Source organism: Lacerta agilis, chromosome 17 (genome assembly GCF_009819535.1).
Source record: "Lacerta agilis isolate rLacAgi1 chromosome 17, rLacAgi1.pri, whole genome shotgun sequence".
In the NCBI taxonomy this organism is placed as follows: Eukaryota; Metazoa; Chordata; class Lepidosauria; order Squamata; family Lacertidae; genus Lacerta; species Lacerta agilis.
In genome coordinates this window covers 20,084,231-20,108,114 of record NC_046328.1, presented here as the reverse complement: position 1 = coordinate 20,108,114, position 23,884 = coordinate 20,084,231, and the positions used below count along the sequence as shown (strand labels likewise).

Genomic DNA, 23,884 nt, shown 5'->3' with positions numbered 1-23,884 from the left:
AGCTAGTAGCACAGCACATTCCCTTGTCTGGAAGCAAGTTGATAGATTCGCTAGAATCATATAAGTTGAACAATGCAGTCTGGCTGGTCCAGATTGGTTTGTCCCTGGTAAATTTCCCCTTTATTTCCCTCTTAATAATAATAATAACATTACAGCCTTCTTTAAAAGTAGTGGTAAAATTTACTTACATTCAGTTCACAGTAGTGTCCCAAAGGCAAGCTTTATATTGTGGATTACAGTTACATTTGTAGAGAAAAGAAGTCTCAGCTAGGCCTCAGACTTTCTACCTTGTGGCTTCCATCCTCTGTAAGGATGAGTCATGTGCTGCTGGCTAAGAGCCAGCAGAGAGGAATCCGAAAGGTGAAAATTGAAAAAGGCAAAAAGAGGAAAAGAGCAGCAAAAAAGCCAAAGAGGAATGTGGCTGCATGACTAACCCTTTTATAGGGTCTGCTATGGTCACGCCCATCTGCCTGGTCACACACAGGAGGAGGATGCTCCAGAGCAGGTATGACAGAAAGTCCTCCCTGTCTGGAACAACATTCCCCTGTGCGTCCACTCTAGGCAACAGGAAATGTTGTATTTGACTGCTACAGTGATAATACACCCCACACCATTGGTCCTCCTAGCTTCATATTGTCTACACTGGCTGGCAACGACTTTGCAGGGTTTCAGACACCCAACTCTCAGCTTTGACATTGGTTTGTCTTGGTTTACATCAGGCATGTTCAAAGTCCATTCTGGGGGCCTAATCCAGTCCCCTGGCTAGTTTTATCTGGCCCCTGTGGCAGTTTATTTATTGGTGTCAAATAGTAAAAAAGCTCAACAACGTTGGGGTAAAATCGTAAAAAAGCCCAACAACTTCCACCCTAAAAAAAGCTCAACAACAACAACAACAACAACAACAACAACAACAACAACAACAACTTTGGTCGGCCCTTACGCATGTTGACTTCATCAAATCTGGCCCTCTGAAAAAAGTTTGGGCACCCCTGGTTTACACGGACAGCCTTCAAAAGGGAGGATTGTGCTTCATGAATCAGGTGATATGGATTGTGGCCCATGCAAGCTTAAGCCAGTCTTCCTCAGTGAGTGGCCCTCAAGATGTTTTGAACCACAAATCCCATCATATACCTCACCGTTAGCCACCCCCATCATTCAGCCCGGACACTGAGATCCAGCACCGAGGGCCTTCTGTCGGTTCCCTCACTGCGAGAAGCAAAACTACAGGGAACCAGGCAGAGGGCCTTCTCGGTAGTGGCGCCCGCCCTGTGGAACGCCCTCCCATCAGAAGTCAAGGGAATAAACAACTACCTGACATTCAGAAAATACCTGAAGGCAGCCCTGTTTAGGGAAGTTTTTAAACTGTGATATTTTAAATGTATTGTAATATTTGATGGAAGCCGCCCAGAGTGGCTGGGCAGACCCAGCCAGATGGGCGGGGTACAAATAATTTATTATTATTATTATTATTATTATTATTATTATTATTATTATTATTATTATATTGACTGGGGCTGATGGGAGTGGGGAGCCCAACAGCACCCCCAGAATGAGGTGGGGAAAGGGTGTCTTATATTGGAGGGTTTTACAGAGTTCAAAAAGCTTCAGGAAAAGGGCAGCCAAAATGGTAACGGGGATGGCGCAATGCCCCTATGAGCAAAGGTTGCAGCATTCAGGACATTTGTTTAGAGAACAGGTGAACGAGAGGTGACATTATAGATACAGTGGTACCTCAGGTTACATACACTTCAGGTTACATATGCTTCAGGTTACATACTCCACTAACCCAGAAATAACGCTTCAGGTTAAGAACTTTGCTTCAGGATAAGAACAGAAATCGTGCTCTGGCGGCGCAGCGGCAGCGGGAGGTCCCATTAGCTAAAGTGGTGCTTCAGGTTAAGAACAGTTTCAGGTTAAGAACGGACCTCCAGAACGAATTAAGTTCTTAACCCGAGGTACCACTGTATATAAAACAATGCCCGGCATGGAGAAAGCAGACTGAGAAAAGTTTTTCTCCTTCTTGACACTAGAAATCATGGAAATTCAAGTGAAGCTGAATGTTGGAATATTCAGGACAGATAAAAGAAAATACTTCTTCATGCAACTCACAGCTAAACTATGGAACTCACAGCCACAGGAGGGAGTGACTGCCACCAACATGGAGGGCTGGACAAATGCATGGAGGAGAAGGCTAACCATGGCTGCAAGCTGCAACATTCTGCCTCCCTGGTTTATCCTTGCAACAACCTTGCGAGGTGGGTTGGACTAAGAGACAGTATCTTGTGCAAGGTCACTCCCCAGTGAGTGGGTATTTGAACCCTGGTCTCCCAGGTCCTAGGACTGTTTCTCGTGTTTTTATGTATGTGTGTGAGGATTTTTTTGTTTTGTTTTGTTTTACCAAGAACACAGAAAAGGTAAGATCTTGGCAGAGATAGAGAACCCAAATGGTGCAGGAGCAGAAACCGAAGGCCCAAGCTTAAATAGGAAGCCGCCCACATTAGGGAACAGATATAAACATTTCTCTTTTAATTCCTCCAGACTCCAGACACACTCCTCCCTCCTCTTCCCTTTTTCCAAGGCAAGTGTACAAGATGTGGTTAGAAAAGACACAGCGAGAGTTTCTTGGATTTGAAGCCAAGAAACTGACACAAGGCCTATTATTTTAGGTTTCCCCCCTTCAAATTGCAAAAGTGCTCCTTGCAACGGAGGTGAAGTTTATATGTGTGTTCAATAAAGTGGCTGTTTTTATTTTGTTTTGTTTTTAAAGTGCCCAGGAACAGCTGGCACATTCTCCGCAGGGGGGGGGGTGTTTAGGGGGAGTCCTGCATACATTTATTTTTACTTCGTTTCTCTTTTGATGCTTTTGTTCCCCAAAGGAAGGCATCCATTTAGGTTTTTGTTATCTGAAAGGTGATCAAAGGAACCGGAATGGGCCAGAGCCCTTCCAGACACGTGCCAAGACACTCTGTCATTAATAGGAGTCCTTGGCTCAGACAATTGTTCTTTCCCCCCACTGTGTGGGTGGACTAATTTTGCTTAAGGGGCGGGTGGCATCAGTTATGCCATTAAGGAACCTAGTTCCCGTGTGCGGTGGTGGTTTAGAGCACAATTAGGAAAGCCACTTACAGCTTGAGGGCCATAGTTGTGGGATGTGATCCGGAAGCAGTCAAGTACAACATTCCTTGTAATGCTAGAGAAGACATGCGAGGGAATGTTTGGTCCAGCCAGTCAAAACTTCCTGTTCCTCCTCGCTGGAGCATCCTTCCTGTTGCATGTGATAGAAGGTGGGCGTGAGCTAACCTCCCCAGGTAACAAAAGGATGAGTCATGCAGCACATCTCTCTCTTTTTGACTTCCTTTTTTCGTTTGACCAGCTTCTAGCCAGGACTGCTCTGCTAGCTCTCAGCTAGCAGAAGCACTTGGATTATCCCCCCATATGGGGTAGATCCACATGTACTTATTTGTAACTAAGTTTGCCTTCAGGGATCCAACTGTGAACTGATGTGAGTAAACTTCTTTTATTGACTTTGAATAAGATTGTGGCGTCTTTATTCTTTTAAGAGGGATTCAAATGAACTTACCAGGAACGTACAATTCAATTTGAGACAAATTGAATTGTATAATAGTGAGAGGCTTACACAAGCCTGCAACCAGCTATCTGCTGTGCATGAAAAAATGGGAATGTAAACTCTGCTAAGTAAAGGAACTTGCTAGCTCAAGTTAGGAAGGATATTAATAAACAATATATCCTCTCCTGCCACCCTGAACATTCCCACAATAGTTCCTTCTATGCAACTTCACAGGGCCACATGGGATTCATGGGCAGGGCCAGAGCAAAGGTGAGTGCAATGCATGTAGATCTTGCCTTGTTATAAGTAGGTTAATTTCGACATACCCTCAGACAACCCTCTCTATCCTCCATCCATCCAGGCAATCTAGGAGCATCATCAGGGTTCAAGGATGCATTGCAGCGAAGCAAAAAGCATTCAAGAGTGTGGGGTTTGCAGCCAAATCACAAATGCATGTTTTGCTAGTACAGTATAAGGAGAGTTATTAAACTTCCCAGAAAGGATTCTCTGTGAATGGCCACTTCCTTTGCCTCCTCTGGGCAGGAATGGTAGTGCTTTAAACAGCCATGGCTTCCCCCAAAGTATCCTGGGAGTTGTAGTTTGCTAAGGGTGGCACTGTGGTCTAAACCACAGAGCCTAGGGCTTGCCGATCAGAAGGTTGGCAGTTCAAATCCCCGCGACAGGGTGAGCTCCCATTGCTTGGTCCCTGCTCCTGCCAACCTAGCAGTTCGAAAGCATGTCAAAGTGCAAGTAGATAAATAGGTACCTCTCTGGCAGGAAGGTAAACGGTGTTTCCATGCGCTGCCCTGGTTCACCAGAAGTGGCTTAGTCATGCTGGCCACAGCTGTCTGTGGACAAAAGCTGCGTCCCTCAGCCAGTAAAGCGAGATGAGCGCCGCAACCCCAGAGTCGTTTGCAACTGGACTTAATGGTCAGGGGTCCCTTCACCTTTACCTAAGGGTGCTGAGCATGAGTGTAACCAGGATTTGTGTTGGGGGGGAGGCTTTATGTTAGGGGGCAGAACCTCAGTTAATTAAGAATTTTTGTTGATTTACTTGATTTAAGGGGGCAACTGCCCCCCTACGCCCCCTTGGCTACGCCCATGGTGCTCAGAGACTCCTATTCCCCCTCATGGAGTTATAATTCTCAGAGTGGTTTAATAATCTATCCATCTTCCCAGGAGTGCCAACCTGAATAAAATATGGGGGGGGGGGGTAAGCCCTGCCCCACATGACATGGTGCATGCACACCATTTGAATGGCAATGCCCATCAATTTTGGAAAGGCCCGGGCCCCCTCAGATATTTAAGGGTGGGGAGATGAACTCTTGGCCCCTAGGAGTTGACTCCTGTGCCTCTTACCATGGGATTCTGGGAATTGTCGTTCTGTGAGGGGGATTAAGGTCCTGCAGGCAGCTCTCAGCACCCTTAATAAACGACAGCTCCCAGAATTCTTTGAGGGGGAGGCATGACTGTGCTATCATAGGGCTAACATGAATATGGCCTTAGGGGTCCTTGAGCATTCAGTAATAAAAATTTTATTTCTCCTTGCGGGGAGGGAGGGAAACACTCCTCCTCACCCACCACAGCACACACACGCTGCGTACTGCTTTCAGATAACGCTCCAGCTGGTGAGGAAGGCGGGTTGGAAGGGAATAATTAATCTCCAGCGAAATCCATCGCGAGGAAAAACATTACCTAAGTGATAGTGACAGGCTGCGGGGGGGGGGGGGGCGAGAGAAAGAACACCCCCCCACCCGCCGCCGCCTCCATCCAAACGAGCAGCTTCGGGTGATGTCAAACACAAGCTTTCATCGCGGGATGCAAAGAGAGAATTTCACAAGAGAATTAAGAAGGGGGCATCACCAAACTCCCACCCCCCACTGCCGCTCTTTGAAGCCTATCCAAAGAGAATATTAATAGCGATATGAAAGTGCAAGGGTAAAGATAATATACCGAGGACTATTTTTTTTGGGGGGGGGAATTACTCTCACAAAAGAGGCCCACCGTCCCGGTTATGCTTTTCCCACCACAGTCCTCACTACCACCTAAAATAATGCTACTACTACCACTGTTATTATTACATGTAAAATACTGCTACTAATAAGTACAAAAGAAGAGGCCGCTGGATCAGGCCGATGGCCCATTTAGTCCAGCATCCTGTTCTCACAGTGGCCAACCAGATTACCGGTACCTCAGGCAAGACCAAAGCACAAAATCACTCTTCTCCTCCTGCAACTGGTTTTCAGAAGCATTACTTCCTCTGGCTCCAAAAGCAGATTGTGGCTAGTCATCACCGATGGACTTCTCCATGAATTTGCCCAACCCTCTTTTAAAGCCATCCAAGTTGGTGGCCACCACTGCCTCCTGTGGCAGAGAGTTCCACAGGCTGTGCGAAGAAGTCGTTTCTTTTATCTGTCCTGAATCTACCTTACACTGTATAAATGCTACCTTATTTTTGTACCTTTGAATTGTTTTAAGCTGTTATTCATAGGCTAAACACACTGTGTTTAAATATTCACGTTCTGTTTTTAATCGTTGTAACTCACCCTGGGGGACCCGAGTGTGAAGGGCTGGTAATTGGGGGGGGGGGGGGAGAGAGAGAGAGAGAGAGAGAGAATGCAAAGAAGCAGAACAACAGGGGGGCATTATTCTATGGCATGAACGAATGGACTTGCATAGGTTTGGATTGGGAGTCGATGCGCGCCCCTGCAAGCAGGAACTCGAGGCGGAAAGCGGAATCCATTCATTAAAAGAGCCGGGACTTTTCCCCGAGCCTTCATTTAAATAGGGCGTGCGGAGGAGAACTTCTCGGGGAACTGAGCCCGGTCAGGGAGGTAGAGGCGGGTTGGGGGAGGGGGAACAGGACGCTTGCCAGGATCAAGTTGCAGTTTAATAGCCTACACAGGATAACCTTTTTTTACGCCAGCCCCCCTTTCCCACTACAAAACCAGCCACTGCCCCACATTTCCCTCCACACACGTAATCCCGAAGTTCTGGTCGTGTACGAGGGCATTCAAGTATTTATGGCTTCATAAAATCATACAACAATCCCCCCAGGCCGTATTATTTTCCTTTCAAAACCAATTTTAAAAAAAAAAAATCCATAGAACAAGTTCTGCTTTCAATCTGGGTACAAAAAAAGAGAGAAGGGTTTTGTCCGTCTAATATTTTGTGCGCTCGTGCTCAAGAATGCAGGGGTCAGGGAGGAGGTTATAGGGAATTTGGGGGATACTTTCCCCTCCATACATGCACTGGGAATTTTTGACATAAATAATGTAGCTATTCTTCCTCGCCAGCGGCCCCCTTCTAAGGGAAAAGAAAAGGGAAATCTTACACGGGTGAATGTCCTTCTGCTAGACATGAATGGGCTGTGCGTATTATTAATTAATTAATCCACCAGTTAATAGAACCCGTTCTATAGGGAAGGGTAGCCGTTTTGGAGGATGTTCCGCAAAATACGCTGTCAAAAGTTGTTCTAAACATCCTTAGGCTCTTCAGCACTGTCACAACCCACGCTCGCTTATGCACTTTTAAATCTGTGACTTAAATGTCCCCTTACCCAGGCCGGAGCACCACTGAAGGACTTGTTATTTCCCAGGAGAAAGACGGTCATTCCAGTCTGGGGCGGTCACATTCATGCTTGCTTGACATTTCCACTAGATTGCCTCTTAAGAATGTTTCGCTTTAGCTATGGGGCAGATCCACACCAATCATTTAAAGCATGTCCAATGCACTTTTAAAACACATGGCTTCTCCCCCCCCCAAAAAAAAACCATTCTGGGAACTGTAGTTTCCCCACAGAGCTACAATTCCCAAAGTCCCAGGATTCTTGGGGGGGAAGCTACTTCTGAGTCTTAACTGTGTGCCTGATCGATAATGATTGGAAGCTTCTCGCGACCAGGAGGAGCTGTAGACGCCGACGGTGTTGAATAATGATATCAATAGTAATAATGGGCAATGATAGAACGAGCCGCTGGAATGAAGCTGGATGAATCAGGCACGCATAATGAGCGAGATGAACATGTATTGGAGGAAATCCCTGGGCCAGGTATGGTTGTGTCCCCCCCCCCCCTTGTGCCTTTCTTAGCTCCCTGACAGGGAGTTTAATTTCTAGGGACTCAAAAACCCGTTCGCCTTAACAGACAAAAGTGGTCATTTCAAGCAGAAAATTAAGGTTTTATCACTACAGATGAGATGATACATACGAGATACACACACACACGTACGCGCAGGAGGTTGCTACAGGGTTGATTTATGTGCAAGAAGAAGAAGAAGAGTTTGGATTTGATATCCCGCTTTTCACTACCCGAAGGAGTCTCAAAGCGGCTCACATTCTCCTTTCCCTTCCTCCCCCACAACAAACACTCTGTGAGGTGAGTGGGGCTGAGAGACTTCAGAGAAGTGTGACTAGCCCAAGGTCACCCAGCAGCTGCATGTGGAGGAGCGGAGACACAAACCCGGTCCCCCAGATTACGAGTCTGCCGCTCTTAACCACTACACCAAACTGGCTCTCAAGGTGCTTACATGACAGGACAGGGAGCATGGGGGTGCAGGTGAAAACAGGGGAGCAAAGAAGGGCTGCAGACCAGAAGAGAGAAGTGGTTTCAGAAAAAAGGGGTCGGGAAGGTGAAAAGCGAGCTTAGTACCTGTAGTTGCATGGGGTGGGAGGGGAAAGCTCTAGAGGGTTAGTGTGGGGGAGTGGCAGGGGGTTGGGGAGCAGAACGAGCAGGGGTGCAACTGCTACTAGCGCGCGCACACACACACACATGCACGGGAAATCGCAGAATTTGCAAAGATCAAACGGAAGCAATAGTAAATAGAACATCTATCTGCCCTGTACATTAACAGCACGCTGAACATCTTGGCACACACAGTTCGATTGTCATTGTTCTTCAGCTCAACTGGGTTTACTGAACAGTATCACCCAGCTAATTCAGAGCTCTCTCCCCACCACCCTTTGCAAATTTAGTCTTGCATCTGAGTCATAAGCATAAAGCTAACAGGACCATTAAAAAACAACAACCACAGACCCGACATAATTCTGATGACAACCCCCCACCTCCCAAAAACACAGCCCTCAACTGCGTAAGCTGCTATAATGGGCATTCCCCCCCTACTTATCGCATATAATATGGGGGGGGGGACTTAAAGAATAACTAAATCAATAAATCTACTAAATCAATACACGCTACAAAAGTTGGCCTTCATATCTGGAAACTCGGGGCCATTTATATGATCTCTGTCTTTTAATATCAGCTACAGGAATTGTTCCAAATACGCTTAAGCAAATCGCAGAGAGGATGGAAAAATGAATTTGCACGAATCTGTCGTCGTCGTCATTTTGCACACAGCGACTAAAAGTCAGGGTGGATAGGACGTTCCTATTTTTGGGACGCAAAATCCTGCGCACGTTTGCTCAGAAGTAAAGCCCATTGCGTCCGTTGGAGTGCACTCCCATAGGATTACAGGCTCAGTAATTCTTTCCAGTAGCACCTTAGAGACCAACTGAGTTTGTTCCTGGTATGAGCTTTCGTGTGCATGCACACTTCTGAAGAAGTGTGCATGCACACGAAAGCTCATACCAGGAACAAACTCAATTGGTCTCTAAGGTGCTACTGGAAAGAATTTTTGATTTTGTTTAGGCTCAGTAATGTTTGGATGCTGTATACCTCGTCTACGTGCCTGGATTGTTACAGAATGGGCAATTCGGTTTTTTTTTTTAGCTCTCCCTAGCCTTTTAGGACGCACCACTGATTTCAGGAAAGGGATGCTAAGAAGGCAGCCTTTGAAATGAACCGCAGGGAAACGAAATCTGAAAATCTGAAATAAGTAATGGATCACGAAATAGAGGGGAGGTGAAACAGCAACGCAATTCTACGCACATTTACTCGGGAGCAAGTTCCTCTGAGTTTGTAAGCTGGTGGCTTCCTTTCCTTCTAAGTACAGGCAAAATAATTATTATTATCATTATCTACTACTGTTTTCATTATTACCCGCCGCCCACCTGCAGGTCCCAAGAGAGGATACGACAATTTTAAAAATTCAGAATTAAAAACGGTTAAAATATGGCATTCACAAGAATAGGGGAAGGTTCTGAAAACACATTATCTCAGGTGCCAAAGACCAGGGTAAAAATGCCAGTCTCATCTGAGCAGTTCCACTGGGTTCCATGTGGGACTCATATTCAAGTAATGGTGCTTAGAAGGGTCGAAACCCTGGAATGCCCCAGCCCCCAAATTACGCTTTAACCAGACGAATTATCTGTTTTACCCGGTGACAATCTTTGTTGACCTGACGTTCAACGTGCAGAAAAATCCTCTCCGGCCAGCAGCCCTTGGGAGAAAGTTGTTGGAGAGGTTTCTGTTCTTCCGTTTCCCAAATTTGCAAAATTAACGCAAATGGGGGCTGTTGAATGAAAGGAGAAGAATGAAGCCGGCTCTTCTCTCGGATCTCACCCGCTGCAAACTGCTAAGCAAACAAGCCCCCACCCTAAAGTAAAAATAAAAAAGCCGCCATCCTAAGGACGCTTGGAAAGAAACCTGGCTGCATTCAGCGGCGCTTCCTCCCAAGTAAGCCTCTATAATATTGTAGAGTTGGAGCTTGGAAAAGTTTCAGAGAAGGGCAACCAACATGATCAAGGGAATGGAGCGACTCCCCTATGGGGAAAGGTGCAGCGTTTGGGACTTGCTAGTTTTGAGCAGTGTTTTCCAAACTTGGGTCTCCAGCTATTTTTTTTGGACTACAACTCCCATCATCCCTAGCTAGCAGGTGCAGTGGTGAGGGATGATGGGAATTGTAGTTGGAGACCCAAGTTTGGGAAACACTGGCTTAGAGCGAAGGCAAGTAAGAGGTGACATGATAGAAGTTCATACAGTGATGCACGGCATGGAGAAAGTGGATAGAGAAAAAGTTCTTCTCCCTCTGTCATAACACTAGAACTCGTGGACATCCGCTGCAGCTGAATGTTGGAAGATTCAAGACAGGGAAAAGAAAGGACTTCTTCACGCAGTGAAACAATGGGACTTGTTCTCACGGGAGGCAGTAGAGGCCACCAACTTTTGTTGTTGTTGTTTAGTCATGTCCAACTCTTCGTGACCCCATGGACCAGAGCACGCCAGGCACTCCTGTCTTCCACTGCCTCCCGCAGTTTGGTCAGACTCACGTTCGTAGCTTCGAGAACACTGTCCAACCATCTCGTCCTCTGTCGTCCCCTTCTCCTTGTGCCCTCAATCTTTCCCAAACATCAGGGTCTTTTCCAGGGAGTCTTCTCTTCTCATGAGGTGGCCAAAGTATTGCAGCCTCAGCTTCAGGATCTGTCCTTCCCGTGAGCACTCAGGGCTGATTTCATTAAGGATGGATAAGTTTGATCTTCTTGCAGTCCATGGGACTCTCAAGAGTCTCCTCCAGCACCATAATTCAAAAGCATCAATTCTTTGGCGACCAGCCACCGACTTGGATGTCCTTAAAAGATGATTAGACAAATCCATGGAGGAGAGAACTTTCCATGGCTATGAGCCACAATGGCTATGCTCCAACCAATTGCTTCTGAGTGCCAATTGCTGGAAATCACCAGTTGGAGGAGAATGCTCCTGTGCTCAGGTCCTGCTTGCAGGTTTCCCATAGACATTTGGGTAGACATTGCAAGAGGATGTTGGACTAGTTGGCCATTGGCCTGATCCAGCAGGCTCATATTATGTTTTTGTGTTCATAATTAGCAGTTTAATAGAGAAGAGAAGTTTATTCTGCCCATCCCTCCAAAATATGTTGGAAATGTAAAGCTAATGAAGGTACTTTTTCACATGCGGTGGACTTGTTTTTACATAAGGCAAAAGACTTATGGGAAATGATATATAATGAATTAAAAACAATGTTTATGATAACTTTTCATAAAAAACCAGAAGCCTTTTTGCTTGGAATAATGGGGGGAAACATACCAAAGAATGTAAAGAGACTATTTATATACGCTGCCATGGCTGCTAGAACGTTATTTGCCACAAAGTGGAAAGAAGATGTCGTACTAACGAAGGAAGAATGGACAAACAAGATGATAGATAGACTATGTCGAAAGGGCAAAACTTACCGTGAAGGTCAGGCATCAAGATGAGAAGAAATTCAAGCAAGATTGGATAAAATGTATAGATTATGTTAAAAAAACCCACTGTAAATATGTTAAAACATTAGCAGGATTGGTGTACCATTTATGAGGTAACTGGATATCTTACAGAAAAAAAATAAGAACTGAAAATTAATTGGAAAAGCAATTATATGCAAGGGGAAGAAATGTAAAAAAAATTGGAAACTGGGGGTGGGGGTGGGGAGTCAGACAAGGTGAATTTGGGGTTAAGATGAATGGGGAAATGTTGTTATTTTTAAAATCTTGAAAAAATAAATGTTGTTGTTGTTGTTGTTGTTGTTGTTGTTGTTGTTGTTGTTGTTATAAAAAGGGAAGTTGATTCTCCCCAAATCTAGGTGTTGGAGGGATAAATGCTCAGGTCCTGGAAACAGTTGGAAATGAGATCAACTCCACTGAATGCCTTTTTGACAACAGCAGTCCCACTGAGTTCATCATTCCCCCAAAGAATCCTGGGAACTGTGGCTCCCCCCCACTGTGCTACAATTCCCAGCCTGCTTAACAAACTACAGTTCCCATGATTTTTGGGGGAGGGGAAGTCAGGTGCTTTAAATCTGCATTGGATGTGCTTTAAATGGATGGTGTGGCTAGCACTGCACCTTCGAGGCATGTGTGCATTGATGACGCCACTCCTCCTGCCACTGCTGCTTCTACATGTCTCTAGTCCACAGTAAGAACATGAAAAGAGTCTGCTGCATCAGGTCAACGACCAATCTGTTACAGAATCCTGTCATCACTGTGGCCAACTAGATGCCTGTAGGGATCCTGCAAGTAGGACATCATTGCAACAGCAACCAGTTGCAATTCCAGGCAACTGGTATTCAGAAGCATAATGCCTCCAATAATGGAGGTAAAATATGGCCAGCTTGGCTAGCAGCTGTTGATAAGCCTTGTCCTCCACGTTCCCTGTACTACTAAAAGAGAAACCCCCCAGATGTCCTTTCCATTGTGCATTCATGATTATTTGAGCTCATGATGATATTAGGGTGGTTATATGCAACCTCGCCGTGAAGCCTGTGGCTGCAAAGGTTTTGGGGCTGATGTCCCACTTTATTTCCAACTAGTGCATGCCCTGTAGCTTCCTGCTAAAATCCTGTAACCTTCCCTTCATACGGCAAATGTACCAGTTTAAATTTCATTCTTGCTTCTGTTGCATGATGATGATGATGATGATGATGATGATTAAATTTAGTATACTGCTCTATATCCACAGGTCTCAGGGAAGTTACAGCATAAAATCACAATATAAAAACACAAAATACCGTACATAATAAGAATAAAAACAACCCCCCAAAATTCCCCTCCCCAACACATTCTAAAAGGGCACCTATGGACTACTCAACTTCCACGTCTTCACTCATTATTAATGCATGTCCTACTCATGTGGTCTCACCCTGTCAGCCACTGTGCTTGAACTGCTACTGGGACATGTCCCCTCCCATCACATGCACTAAGGCAGGTATGGGCAACTTTTGATCCACCAAGCCAAATGCAGACCACCCAAAATGGTATTGTGGCGTCTCGGCTCCTTTACAACCCTAAAATAACTGGGCTTGGTGGGATGTGATCCACGAGAGGCAGTCAAGTACAACATTCCTTGTAATGCTAGAGAAGACATGCGAGGGAATGTTTCGTCCAGCCAGTCGAAACTTCCTGTTCCTCTTGGCTGGAGCATCCTTCTTCTTGCATGTGATAGAAGGTGGACGTGACCTAACAACCTATCCAGGTAACAAAAGGTCAAGTCACATAGCACATCTCTCTCTTTTTGACTTCCTTCTTCATTTGACCAGCTTCTAGCTAGAACTGCTCTGCTAGCTCTCAGCCAGCAGAAGCACTGGGACTATTCCCCCATATGGGGTAGATCCATATGTACATATTTGTAACTAAGTCAGGAATTCAACTGCGAAGTGATGTGAATAAACTGCTTTTATTGACTTTGATTAAGATTGTCGTGTCTTTATTCTTTTAAGAGGGATTCAAGGGAACTTAACAGGAACGTACAATTCAATCTGAGACAGATTGAATTGTATAATAGTGAGAGGCTCACACAAGCCTGCAACCAGCTATCTGCTGTGCATATATAAAGGGGAATGTAACTCTGCTACATAAAGGAACTTGCTAGCGCAAGTTAGGAAGGATATAAATAAACAATATATCCTCTCCTGCCACCTTGAACATTCCCACAGGTTTGGTGGTGGTGGTGGGGAACAATTATTATCTCATGCTTCCTGGTGTATCTTCCCATCATTGTCCTCACAAAAAAGTCCATGTGGGGGGCAGGAAGAGTGAGTTTGTTGTACTCGACTCCAGAGCACCAATCCACTTTGATTGTACAACCTGATCACTGTTCTTATTTTGTATGCACAGAAACATCAAACAGATACCTGACTCTTCGTGGCCTTTTGTCCTTAATGTTTACAATCCTGGCTCACACTCCAACCTGTGTCTCTGTGTGTATTAGCCAGCAGAAGGTAACATTTTATTTTGACAACATGCACCATTTGAATGGTGGCACATTACCATTTGAATGGCAATGCCCACCAACGTTTGGGGGGGACATCCCCCTCAAATATTTTATTGGGGGGACGACGACAAAGGGACCTTGGCCCCTAGAAGTTGGTCCCTATGGGAAGCTGCCTTATACTAAGTCAGACCACCATGCCATCTAACTCAGTACAGTGGAACCTTGGTTTACAATCCAGAGTTCCGGAGGTCCAGTTGTAAACCAAAACAGGTTGTAACCCAAAGCACACTTTTGCCAATGGGGCCTCCAAAAAGGGGGGGGGGTTGTAATCCCCCCAAAATGGGTTGTAATCCCCAAAAAGGGACATGCACATGTTTGACGTGGTTGTAATCCAAAACGATTGTAAACCAAAACGGTTGCAAACCAAGGTACCACTGTATTGCCTACACTGACAGGCAGCAGCTCTCCAGGGTCTCAGGCAGGGCACCTTTCCCAGCCCTACCTGGAGATGCCAGGGGTTTAAACTGGGGCCTTCTGCAAGCAAAGCAGATGCTCTACCCCTGAGCAATGGCTAAGCTCCTTCATCAGGGCACGCTGCCACACACTTGAGCCCTCCTTCTTGCACTGCTGGAATCTGAGACAGCTACCCTTCTGGATCTTGATAGAAAAACCACATTGCTCTGCATACGTCTTGCACACACACCATTCATGTCTGAGAATCACAAGCCTCCCATTAATATCCTGGCGCTTCTGGAATTCTAATCGAAGATATTTTATATGCCGCAGGTTTCAGGGGAGGCTTTTATCTCTTCTCATTGTTGGGGTGGGAGGAGGAATGAAAGGAAAATGAAAACGAAATAAGAAACAGCCCTCTTCTCAGAATGCCCCTGGACACCATCACGGGCTCCCCACCAACAAGGCCCACTTGTGTGGAAAAAAAATAAAAATCTGACTGTGTTTCCCAACCCGTTTCCCCCACCCAGTCCTGGCTTACAAAACTCAGGATGACTTATTGGGTAGGAAGAGGAAGCTGAGCTGTCCTCAATGAAAGGGTTGCACAGTCAAAGCCATTCATAATATCCTTGCTCTCCATTTGGGGAGGGTGTGGAAGGGGGAAGTCTCCAAATGAGACATTTGCCTCTCTCCAAATAAGAACACCTGCTATAGATTACCCACCCCACCACATCACAACGAAAGCATTTTTAAATGCAAATATGAGAAAATATATACTTCTTTCCCCCTTTTGGAAGGGCATTTTATTTGTTTGTTTGTTTTGCAGGGACTCGGGTGGCGCTGTGGTCTAAACCACTGAGCCTCTTGGGCTTGCTGATCAGAAGGTTGGCGGTTCGAATTGCCGCAATGGAGTGAGCTCCCGTTGCTCTGTCCCAGCTCCTGGCAACGTAGCAGTTCGAAAGCACACCAGTTCAAGTAGACAAATAGGTACCACTGTGGAGGGAAGGTAAACGGTGTTTCCATGCACTCTGGTTTCCATCAAGGTGTCCTATTGCGCCAGAAGCGGCTTAGTCATGCTGGTCACATGACCCGGAAAGCTGTCTGTGGACAAACGCCGGCTCCCTCGCCCTAAAAGCGAGATGAGCACTGCAACCCCATAGTCACCTTTGACTGGACTTAACCATCCAGGGATCCTTTACCTTTACCTTTTTACCTATCATCATCATCATCATCATCATCATCATCATCATCATCATTAGCCTGCCATTCACCCTAAGGTCCCAGAACATGTTACAGCACATTAAAACACAATATTAAAATCATGTTAAAGCAACTAGGAAATGTAAAAATAAGGTTGGTCCCAAAAACATGCACCTCAAGTGTCAAAAGCCAAGGTAAAGAGGTGTGTCTTCGGCCTCCTCTGGAAGCTCTATAATGAAAGTACCTGATGCACCTCTGTAGGGAGGTAGTTCCACAGCTTAGGAGCCACCACAGAGAAGGCCCTTTCCTGGGCTGAGCCTCCCCTCCCCTGAGGGACTACCAAGGGGGACTGTTCTTGCATTTATAGCTCAGCTTTTTTCCCAGGTGCACAAGGGACATGGTTTCCCCTCTCCCCTTTTTATCCTCAAAAACAACCGTGTGAGATATGTTAAGATGAGAGGCGGAACACACAATGAAAGACAGTGTGGTACAATGGTTAGAGTGTTGGACAAGGACCTGGGAGACCAGGGTTCAAATCCCCATTCAGTGATGAAGCTCACTTGGTGACCTCAGGCCAGTCATACACTCTCAGCCTAAGTTGCCTTGCAGGGTTGTTGTGAGGGTAAAATGGACTGGAATGGACTCCCTCAGGGGGTTGGGGACTCTCCTTCATTGGATGTTTTTTAGGCAGAGGCTGGATGGCCATCTGTCATGGATGCTTTAGCTGCATTGCAGGGGGTTGGACTAGATGACCATTGGTGTCCTTTCCAACTGTACAACTCTAGGATTCTAGGATTCACCACCTTGAGTTCCTTGGAGGAAAGGTGGGATATAAATGTGATAAATACAGTAATAAGTATTTATTCAAGGTGTCACAAGCCTCTTTCATTGCATTATAATTATATACGATATGTATGATATACAAACATATTTTTATATGAAGCAGGCTATTGTGGTTGATCATCGTCATAGCATGTTTCTGTAGATAACCAGATGAACCCAGACAGGTTGGTTGGATGCCCCGAGGAGGCTACAGATCCTTTTAAAAATACCGTATATATATATTAAAAAATACCCAGTGCGATGCTCCTGAAAGAAGAGAGAGATCTCTCACAGAAAAATACAGTTTGAGAGATGATGGGGAATAAAATAAGGCAGCAAGTTTAGGATCACAGCAGCGCAAAAACAACAACAACAACAACTCTCCTGCCCACCCCCAAACATCGGGATTTCATGCATTACCTAAACTAATATTTGCTGGGTGATAAGCATGGAACCTTGCTGAGTTTCTACGCCAACACAAGCAGCAATTAGGAGCATCAACATAATAGCAAATGGGAACACAAGCATCTTATTCTTGTAGAAGATCAGCTCTGGAACAATTTTACTGGCAAAGTCTCGCCAGCCTTCGTTCCAGCTGCCCTCTGGATAGTCATGTGTGTTTGTTTGTCTGCGGGCGCATATCTCAGCTGGTGGGCGGTGCACTCTTTTCAATGTAGCGAGCCTGTTAATTATGCATTCATTTTCTATTTCAATATACATCCCGCCTTTCAGCAAATTCATTTGACTGATCTCCGGCCGGGTAAGCAAAGAGAATTTGACTGAAGCAACAGGATCACGATTCACGAATTAACACCACGGATTTAAATGCAACAACGATGCAAACTAAGCTCTTATGTTTTCTGTCATAGACACAACATCTTGGAAACAACACCCGCCACACCCTCACGACGCCAACTCAGCAAAATGGACTGGAATGGACTCTCTCAGGGGGTTGTGGACTCTCCTTCATTGAATGTTTTTAGGCAGAGGCTGGCAAACTACACCAGTGCCATGGGCGTACGGGGGGGGGGGGGAATCTGCTCCCCTAAATCAAGTAAATAAATAAAAATACTTAACTAACTGACCAATTGTGTCGCAGTCTCTCAGGTAACTCGGTTTTGCCTACCCCCCCCCCAAAAAAGCCTGCCTCTCCAATAAATCCTGGCTACGCCCGTGACCAGCACCTTTAGCGCATGCCGAATCCGACCACAGGACCAGTGGAAGCTGCCTTCTCCCGACTCAGATCACAGGTCCATCTAGCGCAATTTTGCCTACACTGACTGGCAGCAGCTCGCCAGGGTTTCAGGCAGGAGGCAGCCCAGATGGCAGCGGCGCACAGATCACATCACCTTGCCCCCAGCGGACATGGGGCTTGCAAGGAATGTCCCCCCTCCCTCCGCCCCTCCCCTGCCCTCCCCACCAAGCACGCTGCCTGTCAAAGCCTAGACTAGAACCGTCTCTAGGGTCTTCTTTCTGCCAACAAGCCATCACTCCTCAGCCGCGACTCGGGTATCCAGACCCGCCTCGCCTGCGATCCAACGCCCCCTTCCAAGACGGAGAGAGCTTTACCTCCGGGACAGGAAAGCACCGCGGACCCCCGACGCCGAGGTGAAGGTGGAGGACCCACCGCTTCCCCTCCTGACAGCTTCTCCGGCTCGCTCCTTCTTAGTTCGGCCCCTCTTCCGGCTGTAACGACCAGGGAGCCCGAGGAGGTCTTGGCTGATAAGGGCTCGCCCAGCCCCTCTCTCAGCCCAGCGACCTGCAGCGACCGCGCAGCTCCACCACGGGACCACTGAGCCGCCGCTCCAGGACAGCGGGACGGAGACGTCGAGGCGCTTCTGGCAACAATCACTTCACACGGGCGCCCGCATTCCAGCTTCGTTGCGCTGGACGCCCCACCGCCGAGCTCCAACTCACACCTTCTGAGGGGTTGCTGAGCTCTGGGCGGCGGGGAGGGGCTGCTGGTTGGGAACCGATTTCTGCCAACCAGGCCAATAATTCTATGTGAACAGAAATCCCTTCTTTCTTTCTTTCTTTCTTTCTTTCTTTCTTTCTTTCTTTCTTTCTTTCTTTCTTTCTTTCTTTCTTTTTCCTCTCTCCCTTCTTTCCTTCCTTTCTTCCTTACCTCCTTCCTCTTCTCTTTCCTCCTCCTCCTCCTCCTCCTCCTCCTCTATTCCCACTGTCCTTCCTCCACTCCTTCCTCTCCTCATCCTCCTTCCTCTTCTTCTTCCCCTTCTCTCTCTCCTTCCCTCCTTCCTCTCCCTCCTTTATTCCTTCCTTCCTTCTCCCCTATCACTTGATGAACTATAGTGACAATACAGAGGAGAGGCTTGAAAGTCTTCTATTTTTCTCCTTAGAGCTTTGGTTGGACCATCATCATACAGATGAATCTGGGAATTGCTTTTTTTGCTGGGGGATGGGGACGACGACGACAATTTTAATAAGTGGTATTTTAAAATTGATCAATAGATGGAAAAAGAGGCTGAAGTTTCTAGATAGGCAGAAAGGAAGGAATGAGAAAAGGAACATAAATACACATTTGCACATTTACAGTATATGTAGGGAGGGAAAGGATCAATTAAAAAGAAACATAATCACAATATGAGAGCCAGTGTGGTGTGGTGGTTAGTGTTGGACTAGGACCTGGGAGACCAGGTTTCAAATCCTCACTCAGCCATGAAACTCTTGGGTGAGCTTGGGCCAGCCGCTGTCTCTCTGTCTCACCTACCTCACAAGGTTTTTGTGGGCATTAAGTAGGGATGGGCACCCTAAGCTCATTGGAGAAACAGATGGGATGCAAATGCAACAGACAGATAGAAGCTCACAATAATCTGCCCGCTATTGTAACTGCAATGAAAGAAGTACTTCAAAACATTAATTCACATGCCGTAATTACCTATAGAAAGCCCATGACTCTGATGTAATTACAATGATCACAGTCCAAGGATATATTCCAGAAAACAGGCAAAACGATTTCACTACTAAGGTATGTGGAGCAGGATCAGTGAAGACCATGACCTGGGAAGAGTCCTGAGGACCAGGCCTGAGGTTCTATACCCCTGGTCCATGCTGGAGTCCGCTCTTCTAGGAGCAAGTTTGGGACACCAAGATGAAGATCTGGCTCCCTGTTGTACTCCTCTACTTTACATTGTTCATTTCGAACCAGCATTTGTTTATACTGACATTTTCTTGGAAACTGTTTGTAGCGTTTTTGCCAAATGAGACTTTTTGGTCCATTTAAAGTTTGTTTTATTGTACTGTAATTAACATTAAAAAAATAGCAAATAACCATAATCATTACATAGCAGTGCGTCCCAACTTGGTGAATGATATGCTAATCATTTGCTAAAGCAAGCATCTGGTAGGCACGCCCCTGGCAGCACATGTTTTGAATAAAAATAATAATAAAAAGCTTTTAAATTTGAATTTTGCAAACTTTCTATGCCATTAGGGGTTTCCCTCCGCCCAACTTGCTCTTAACAGTGGCCAACCAAACACTAGTGGGAAACCAGCAAACAGGACCAGGGCACAAGAGCAGTCTCCCCACACCTGCGATTCCCAGCACTTGGCATACTGCCTCCATCCCCAATTCCACTCTTTCCACTCATCATCATAATTTACTGAGTGATTTATTGGGCCACACTTTTAAGCCATTAAAATGTTTTAATTAATTACAGTGGTACCTTGGTTTTAGAACAGTTTAGTTTATGAACAACTTGGATTAAGAATGCTGCAAGTGCAAGCCCGGAAGTAGGTATGAACTTTGCCTTGGAAGCAGAACATGTTCCGCTTCCTGTTGTAAATTGAGGCTTCCACTGCTAATCAGAGGCTTCCTGTTGAGTTTGTTGGCTCTTGAGTCCAGAGCACCCACACAACACAGAGGTGATATTTGGAGCTTTCGTTTTTGGTATTTTTTGCGTTTTTGTTTGTGTGGCTTTTTCATTTTTTTGACTGTGACTTGTTCTTCGTTTTATGCTAGTTCAGCTACTGATTGATTGATTGATTGTGTGACTGCAGAAATGGATAAAAGCCCCCCATCCAAACAATGACTATCATCAGTGCACATAAGATAATTAAAAAAAAATTTTTTTATCATCTACAATACTGTCTTATTTATTTTATAGTATAGTATAGTACAGGCATGTCCAACAGGTAGATCGTGATCTACCGGTAGATCACTGGACGTCTGCGGTAGATCACTGGTAGATCATTGGCTCCCCTCAAAGAAGCTGAACAACTGTGGCTCCCCTAAAAAAGCTCAACATCTTACCTCCTCCTTGAAAAAACTCAACAACTTTGACCTGAACCCCCAGGGTGTAGATCACTGCCAGTTTTTAACTGAGTAGATCACAGTCTCTTGGGAGTTGGCCACCCCTGGTATAGTACATTGATTATTGCTTTCATTTCATGGCTCCATGGTCTCATTAGATAGTACAATTAATGTTAAATTGCTGTTTTAGGGGTTGTTTTTAAAAAGTCTGGAATGGATTAATCCATTTTGCATTACTTTCCATGGGAAAGCATGTCTTGGTTTTAGAACACTTTGGTTTTGGAACAGACTTCCAGAACGGATTAAGTTTGGGAACCAAGGTACCATTGTATTGCTTATTCAATTTATTCATTTATTTATTTAACAGTAATTATTTACCACTTAGTGGTTGTATACCATGAAACAGTTTACTTAAAACAATAAAAAAAATCAGAAGAGAATAAAGGTTGAAATCAAATGTCTAAAAACCAGGAGACATAATGGGTTGTATCTCATGTTCTGGTCACCACAGCAAAAAGGATATTGTAGGCTTGGAGAAGGTTCAGAAAAGAGCAATGAACATCATCATCATCATCATTATTTTTAGTATTATTATCATCAGAACTTATGTACCACCTTATACCCGAAGGTCTCAGGGAGGTTCACAGAAAAGATCAACATAAAAACCACAATATCTGTAATCAAAATAAAAACAACAACTCAATAACACTCCCCCCAAAAGAGACACATTTTAAAAGGGCATAGGATGTCAATCAGATCAACCAAAGGCCTGGTTAAAAAGGAACGTTTTTGCCTGGCACCTAAAGGTGTATAATGAAGGTGCCAGGCGAACCTCCCTGGGGACAGCATTCCACAGACGCGGAGCCACTGCAGAGAAGGCCCTGTTCTCATGTTGCCACTCTCTGAACCTCTTGACATGAACTAGGAGAAGAAGTGACTCCCCTCTGAGGAAAGATTGCAACATTGGGGTTTTTTTTTTAGTTTAGAGCAGGGTTTCGCAAACTTTGGACTCCAGCTGTTTTTGGATTGCAATTCCCATTATCCCTGACCACTGGTCCTGTTAGCTAGGGATGATGGGAGTTGTAGTCCCAAAACAGCTGGAGACCCAGGTTTGGGAAACCCTGGCTTAGACCAAACATTCCCTTGCATGTCTTCTCTAGCATTCACTGGTGTAGGAAGGGCGGGGCGTTGGGAGCGGGGCGCCCGGGCAGCGTGATCCTGGTAGGGTTCCATCTCGGCTGCCCCCTCCCCGTGCTGCATGCCCCGCCCCCAGAACGCACGCCCTGCCCCTGCAGGCGACGCACTCCATCCCCAGAATGCGCACCACACCCTTGTGGGCGGTGCATCACACCCTCAGAACACGCGCCAGCCCGGCGCCCGCCTGCTTCCTGCCCCTGGTTCTGGAGCATGAAGCTCCGCCACTGCTAGCATTACAAGGAATGTTATACTTGACTGCTTCCAATGGATTACAGATTTGCCCTGAGAGAACGAGGGTGATGTTCATGGTGAGTTCCGGCACCACTTTTTCTAGAAAACAGCACTGGTCCTATCCACGGTAGACCCATTGAAATGGTTGGGAATGACTAACTTAGGTCCAGTACTTAGGTCAATAGGTCTCTCCTGAGTAAAACTTGGTTGGATATAACCCAATACAATTTATCAAAATATAGATGAAATCAAACTTTTTAAAAAAGTAGTAGACATCATGAAATTTACACTAAGCAGTGGGACACTTCATAGCCTTACTTTCTAATGTGCACAAGGGAATGCTGGAAAAGAAGGATTCCCTTCTCTGACTGGCTCCCACACAGTTAGCAGGAGGGCGTGATCACATGAGCAGCGAGGAAAGCAGCAGGGGAACAAGTGATTCAAGTTTATAAACATCCATCTCTAGTAATGAGCCCTCTAGGAAGAAATGAAAAATAGCCAAAGTCTGGTAAAGTCAATTAAGCCGATTTTAAATAAGAGGTTACTCCGAGAGGCCAAAAGTTAACATGTAAAAGGCTTATTGCAAGAGCTGTAAAAGAAAAGAAGAAGAAGAAATAATAATAAAAATGGCACTGGAGTATTTGAAGACATTTGGTTGCTATTATAGACAAATGGAGCTAATAGGGCAGGTTTGCTGGAAGGAGCTGGGCATCTTAGATAGATGCCTTGAAACCAGAGCCTGCCAGGTTCTGGGATTAAATAATTCCAAATGGCCCATTATGAAGCGACCAACACACCGCAATTGTGGTTGGCCATAATGAAAATATTTGAGCGGAGCAATCATTAGCCCCGAATGCCACAAAATGGGGGGGGGGTGTCACTCCACCCCCTGTTCTCTTTCCAACTTTCTTGATAATTCACAAGGAAGCTTTATGATAGAAATCCTTGTGATGTCTTTAGGAGAATAGGCAATTATCGCCATTACACTCCGTTTAGCAAATTGGTGGTTGGAAGAGATGGGCATAGAAGAATGCAAGAGTAAAGTGCAGTGGTACCTCTGGTTGCGAACGGGATCCGTTCTGGAGGCCCGTTCGCAGCATGAAAAGCCCACAACCTGAAGCGCCATATCTGCGCATGTGTGCGGCGCAATTCGGTGCTTCTGCGCATGTGCGAAGCACGATTTAGCGCTTTTGCGCATGCGCCGAAATCTGAAAGTAACCCATTCCGGTACTTCTGGGTTTGGCGCGTTCGCATCCTGAAAACGGGCAACCTGAAGCAAGCGCAACCCGAGGTATGACTGTAATTGGGAACTTAGACTGGGAATCTGAGACACTGCGGCCAGGATCTGGCACCAAAAGAACAGAAGGAGAGCCTGCTGGATCTGGCCAATAGCCCATCTAGCCCAGCATCCTGTTCTCACACTGGCCAACCAGATACCTATGGGAAGCCCACAAACATAAGCTGTGCACTAGATCTCCCTTCCTGTGGTTTCCAGCGACTGGTATTCAGAAGCATACTGCTTCCAACTGTGGAGGCAGGGCATAACTA

The 23,884-nt window shown here is 45.8% G+C and overlaps 1 protein-coding gene across 1 annotated transcript in view; it reads right to left on the bottom strand.

Annotated features, from left to right (window-relative positions):
- The window catches only part of TBX5 (T-box transcription factor 5), a 94,885-nt gene extending 76,659 nt beyond the window's left edge, over window positions 1–18,226 (bottom strand). Inside the window, exon 1 of the mRNA XM_033174814.1 lies at window positions 18,208–18,226. The gene's annotated coding sequence lies outside the window, so the exon portion shown is untranslated. The remainder of the gene's footprint in view (window positions 1–18,207) is intronic.
- Between the last annotated feature and the right edge of the window lie 5,658 nt (window positions 18,227–23,884).